The following is a 6,454-nucleotide window of genomic DNA, read 5'->3' as shown; positions in this document are numbered from 1 at the left end:
ACACCTATATATATTTTTAAGTAAATAAATATAATAAATAATAACTCTAAATGAAAATAAACTGTTGTATAAAGATTTTGTCAAAAGACCTAGAAATAGGACAATTTCGTAACTATTTGATTATTTTTAAAATATATTTATGTTATTTTTATTATTTTTGTATTTAAAAATTTATTTAAGCTGGTTATTGAATATAATTTGCCCTAAGCTGGACTTGTAGAAGCATTATTTGGCTACATTCCAATATTGAAACTAAAAAAACAACAGATTTACTCCAAAAATAACTGCACAAAAGAATGTGTGCACTGAACTCGACTTTGAACCAAAGATCATTTGAAACAAAGCAATTAAATGTGGTTATATTTTTTGTGAGATCTACAAGAATCATTATCATTGGCAAAGATTGATACTCACTAACGACATTTTTTCAACCATATAATGACATTTATTTTTTGGTTCAGTCGAGTGTTAGTGCAATCAAATGCCTACTATCAATTGGATTTATCGATCGCACCACTGAAAGCGAGTGAGTAAGTGAGTAAGCGACAATCTTAGATCAAAATGGCGCTGGGGACAAGCAGAGTCAAGATGCTGTCAGAGCTTTTCCAATGATTCTTGATTAAAATCACTACAAACTTCGCATATTCCTAATTTCTAATAGTGCTTTCAGTAAAAAAGGGTCATTGTGCTGTGTTACTTTGTCAATAAACATTGTTTTTTATTGTGAATATGGAAATCGATCAAAGTGACGCTTCTTTTGGCTTTTCATCATTCAGTCAAGCTCCGTGCAATTTATATTTCATAGTATATTATTTTTACCATACAAAGAAGAAATTTTATCAAGGACCTGTTGCAGTGAATACAAATGAGACTTGGACAAACGAATATTCGAAATTTGAAATATTTAGATGTGATAATATGCAGCAATAATGTCAGTGATGTACGAAAGTCGAAAAGGCTTTCTGAGTTATTAAATTTCCCTATTTCTAGGTTTTTAGGAATCTTCTTTGCTGGATTCAAAAGGAATCAATATGATCGCTGCAACTTAAAAGGCTTGCAGGATAAAAATAAATTATTATTACAAAAAAATATTTTTTTTTTTGATTCGGAAAGAGAAAAGTGGGTAGTCATTCGGAAAAAAATCTTAAATATTCGGCGACATTCGGAAAGAAACCAGAAACATTTGGAAATAATGGGAAAAAAGTCGGAGAGTGGGACATTCAGAATGACTCGGAAAGGTTAATGGGGCAGCTCGAAGTTCGGAAAAAGTCGGAAACAATGTTCCCATACAATTCGGAAAGGATCGGAACGGAATCTATTTCCGAATTCTTTCTGCACTCTTTCCGAAATATTTCCGAATCTTTTCGACGGGGTCTTTCCAAACCTTTCCGTTTCTTCCTCTAGGGAGGATGCTGCATGAGTGCCGAAACGTTGGTGATTATTTTTTACAAATTTTTTCTTATTGTGATTTGATAATGAACAAAATAAAAAAAGACGAGACAAATAAAAGAAAAAAAGAAGGAAGGGGATTTGGTTGGTTGTCTTCTCAGTTTTCTATCTTTTGTTTTATTTTTGTCCGAAAAAAAGAATTTTTGTCTTTTCTTTTATAAGAAAATTTTTTTAAGGTTTTTCCAAATGCAATAGGAACATTTTATGGTGGTTCTCCAAATTTTATCGTTGAATTTTTGGTTTTTTTGAGAAATACTGTACATCAATTCTGCGTAGTACGAGTTGGAAAAATATCAAGCAACAACGGTACCCTTTTGAAAATTCTGACGTTGGAAAAGACATCGTAAATGAAATTGGAAACGTCATCGGAAACGACATCGAAACGCCATCCCAAGCGATATCGTAAACGTGTTGGATTTTGGGACCAAGTCCAATAGCGTTTACGAGATAGTTTAAGACGTCGTTGCCAACCTTTTTTTTTAACAAGACAAAATATTTTAATATTGTTCAAATTTAAACCTATTTGACTGGGTGGAAGGAATGTGAAGACAATGGAAACTGTTATAAAAAATATTCGTTTATTTATGCTCATTTGACATCGTGAAAGTTTAATAAGAGTGCATATTTGGAGCCATGCGAAAATATTTACAATCTTTAGAAATTAAATGCACACATATTTTTGCAATATCAACGGTTAATACATCGGATTATTCATCATACGAGTATATTCTCACCATTTTTTGCAGCATACTGCATTTATTTTCAAAGGCATCTATTGTTATTTTGTAACAATTACATATTCTTTTTTATCGTCTGAGTCTGCAATAGAATGAATTAAATTGATGTACGATCCGTTGCTTAATTGTAAAAATGTGTTAACGGAACGTTTGTTACATTTTATAGCTGTCATATATAAACAATCATTCTTCACAATTTGTTTCTACTACACTTTTTTCAGCAGAAAGTACCGATGTTTGTATCCATAAATCGTTTACTCTAGATTTCGGCCCGAAGTATCTGTGTGCTGAAAGCTGTACAGTTTTCCGGATCACAATCATACCATTGTGAGTAAAAAATCTTCTCACTAAATAAGAAGCAGAAGGAAGTACGCGCTCTTCCAATAATGACATACTGTAATGTAAGTTAATTCGAAAGAGGGTCGAATTCAAAAAAACATATAGCTAATTCGACGACATACTTGATGGTGCACGCCTTTTGCAGCATGGCTAACTTTCAATAAGTCTCCGGTTCCAGATACAAATACATATGCGTTATGGGACTAAAGGGAATACACAATCGTTAACGCTTCAACATAAATGTAAAAACAAATGCATATTAAAAGTCATAGATACTTTACAATCAAGAAATTTCCGTGAGAGCAATAAAGTCATGTAATAGTTTGTCGAAATAATTCACTTCAAAAGTCTTAATAGTTCCATTTGATAGTATGTACAATGCTTCTACGAATAGAGCCCAGTGGTAAAAAAACTCCTATGGTAAAACATCTTTAAGATCATCATTCAAGCGATCTACAGGATCGATTTGGATTATTTCGTCTCAAGCGATAGTCAGAGAGATTATTTATAATAATATAGATATAAATTATTATAATAATAATATAATAATATATCAAATATATTATTTATTATTATTCCTTAATTTTTTGTATCTAGCTTTCCAAAATTCTTTTTCAGACAATGTACGCGTAAGTCTACCGATTGCGTGAGGGACATTCATTTTCTTTAACAGAACATCAATTTCATTAATCTTTTGTTTAGGAATTAGACCAGCTTTCAATTTATTTCCATGCCACATTGTGGCGAATAACTTAGCTATTCCAGTGATATAACTCATAGTATCTGGTACGGAACCAAAGGCAATGTCCAAATTTACTAAACTTATTAAGTGTGATGAATTTTGGACTCCAAAAACCGTTCCTTTTTTTACATTTTCTGCTTTGTTCTGATGTTTTACAGTATCTCCCGCATTTATATCTTGGGGCACTTTGCTAAAAAAGAGGATATTTTATATTTCCAGAATGTGCATTATTGGAATTATGTTGAACCCACTCTCCAGGAAAATTATACAGAAAATTTTGATCCAAATTGATGGTGCACGTTCCCTTCGTGAAAAGATTGTTCATATTTTCAACTAAATAGAATATGTGAAACTAGTAAATAAGGGTGCACCATCTGTGTTAAAAGTTACTGTATCATATCGTTTTTCGTCGAATTCATTTAAATTCTTTAAAAATTGCTTATCAATTTCGAAATAGGAGATGAAACGTCCATCATAACAAAAAGTCTTTAAACGCGAAGTCTTGAACATTAATTTCGGCTTTACAAACATTACAATTAGTTACACAATCTTTACGTGTAAATTTACCTATATATGCGCCACAATCGGTGCATATTCCAGGAAGTTGGGTGTAACTTTCCGGATAAAACAGCTTGTCCATCAAGTATCTCGTTGACGGTAAAACAACTACGTCAAAATTTTATGAAAGCGAACAAATCATAGATCTCGGTTTATGATAGCGCATGCACAAGCGCAAACTTTACAATCAAAAGAATAACTTCATCTATAGTTCTGTTTACCAGAAGACTAATAGGATAATTAAACTTAGCGCTGTTTATCATGCCATTTAGAGAAGTACACATCCTTTGGCTTTCAATATCCTCATCTGGAACATCATTAACATTTTCGTTGTAAAAGAATTCATTGCCATCCACTGCGTCCATGAACTAATCACCTTCTCCTCTTCACCCTGTAATAAGCGTATACAGATATTTAAAAAGTTCTGCATAGAATTACATGTGAAGAAACGTGCGAAAGTTATTTCGCAGTTTTTTCATTTGAACCCTAAACGTAACTTGACAAACAATATTTGAAATTTTTATTTTGTACGAGAATGTTGGTCCACCATTTCGCCACCTGGTGCCGAAAACTGTAGGTACACTTTTAAATATATACTTTAATTTTTGCAAAAAAGTGTTTTAACGATTGTTTTGTGAAGTTTAAAACAATGATTAAATACTAAAAACAAATTTACATAAAGAATAAATCCGTTTAGATTGAATTTACATCGCCTAAAGTGAAAAAACACATTTTTGTAAAAATTAACAAAAAAACATGTATTTCTCTATTTCATGTAAGTTTTAATTCATTGTAAGCTCAAAAGCATGTGATATTTCGTCGTGTGGTAAATCGGGTTCAATTCCCTCGTTTCGATAATGTAGGCCTCTGTCATACCAATGCTGTCGGTAGCACTCAAGAATAATTTTGGGAAAGAATTGTATCACACATAACCTCAAAATAAACACATACACATCCAATTTAGCAAAATTATATTTTTTTGAATTAACCCACAAAAAAGAGTCCAACAAAATCTTCATTGTTGTAGGGAAAAAGCCGAGGGAACCTAACACTGGTAAATTCGATTTTTTCTAAGTATCACATGCCCCCCAAAAAACTTGAACTAATGTCTGTAGCGTTAAATTTTATCCAGATTAAACAAAGAATGCGAATAATAGACGACTGGAATTGAAATAAGAATTCTAAACTAACTTTTAGTTCACATTTTTAAATAGTAAGTATTTCATGTATGAATTAATAAAAATTTACTATGACTTTTATTTTGCTTGCAAGTAAGTCCATTTAAGTATGTAATCTGTTGAAAATCACGAAAAATAGTAAAATAATACAGTGAAACCCTTTAATAACCCTCCCTTCTATGGCCCTTTCGAGAATGGACACCGCGCTGCAGATAGGTGTAACAGGAGCTGCCCAAGGTCTGCAGTTGTCACTCAGGAGTGAACAAACAAAAGCGGAGGGGGCTTTAATGAGTTCATTCCCACTCACCATCAGTCCTAAAATTAGTATTTTAGAAAAATATTGCTGTCAAAAAATACGTTTTTAACTGTCTAAGATAAAAATTCCATCGAAACCCTTTTTTTCCTATAAAGGATTATTTTTAGTATCCCATAAATACTTTAAAACTCAACAAGTAAAAAATCGTTAAAATATATTTATCCACAAATTAAAATTCATTCTTAAAATCGTAAGTATACTTTCTAGTTCGGGTTTTTGTCAGCAGGTAGCGTATCGCAGTTTAACCATTCCCAATAGATTAAAAAAATTGCTTACAGATCGCTAAGATGTAAAAATGTAAGGGAATAGTTTTCACTTTATTGAAAATTATTTTTCCCCATTGAAATATGATTAGAATATTATTGAAATATTGATTAATTACAAAAAAACTTTCATTTTGAAAGAAATATAATTATTCAAATTTAAATAGGATCATTTTTGTGATAATTTCATGATTACTGTGCTTCCTCATAGAAAAACACACAAATTAAAATTTTACGCAAGATTTTGTATGTCGGATTCACATTTTTTTTTAATTTTCTTCTAGTATATTTTTCTGGTTAAGCCAGGTTTTTGAATACATCAATTTATTTATCTCATTCAAAGAAATAAATGTAGTGATTATAAAAATTATATATTCCAAAAATTTTAAAAATGTATGTGATAAGCAAACAAAAATTTGTTTTATTTATAGTGACATTATTTTTTAAATGAAGGTTTTTCGATTGATCTGTCGATTCATCACATTGAAATGAACGAATATGGTAGTTTGCGATATTGCTATATTCATAAAATTAAAGACTTTTTGTCAATCGATTACACTCATCGAGAGGATATAAACTGGTACTTCTAACATTGATATATTCAGGGGAAAAAATGCCTTATAAACAAAAAATAAAAAATTGGAAATTACGATACTTTTTGTACTGGCGATGATTAGACATTTTGTGCATTGGCTATTAATAGCACATAATGTTTTGAAAAATCGAGAATTGAATGTTGTCTATTACTTGAAAAGCCATGATAAAAATGATTTACAGTCTGTCAAGTTAAAGCGTGGGTGGCTTTACTCGCAGTCGGTAAGGTGTATCGACATGATTTTGGTGTCAAAATATTAAGAAGTGCTCCCTCTTTC

The 6,454-nt window shown here is 31.3% G+C and overlaps 1 long non-coding RNA gene across 1 annotated transcript in view; it reads right to left on the bottom strand.

The window, feature by feature from the left end:
• Positions 1-2,662: 2,662 nt before the first annotated feature.
• Positions 2,663-6,454, bottom strand: part of LOC117171211 — a 19,586-nt gene continuing 15,794 nt past the window's right edge. The window contains exon 2 of the long non-coding RNA XR_004466855.1: positions 2,663-4,216. This is a non-coding gene — a long non-coding RNA (uncharacterized LOC117171211). The remainder of the gene's footprint in view (positions 4,217-6,454) is intronic.

Source organism: Belonocnema kinseyi, chromosome 4 (assembly GCF_010883055.1).
Source record: "Belonocnema kinseyi isolate 2016_QV_RU_SX_M_011 chromosome 4, B_treatae_v1, whole genome shotgun sequence".
NCBI classification, from domain to species: Eukaryota; Metazoa; Arthropoda; class Insecta; order Hymenoptera; family Cynipidae; genus Belonocnema; species Belonocnema kinseyi.
The sequence above is the reverse complement of the archived record's forward strand: the minus strand, read 5'-3'. Positions and strand labels throughout refer to the sequence as shown.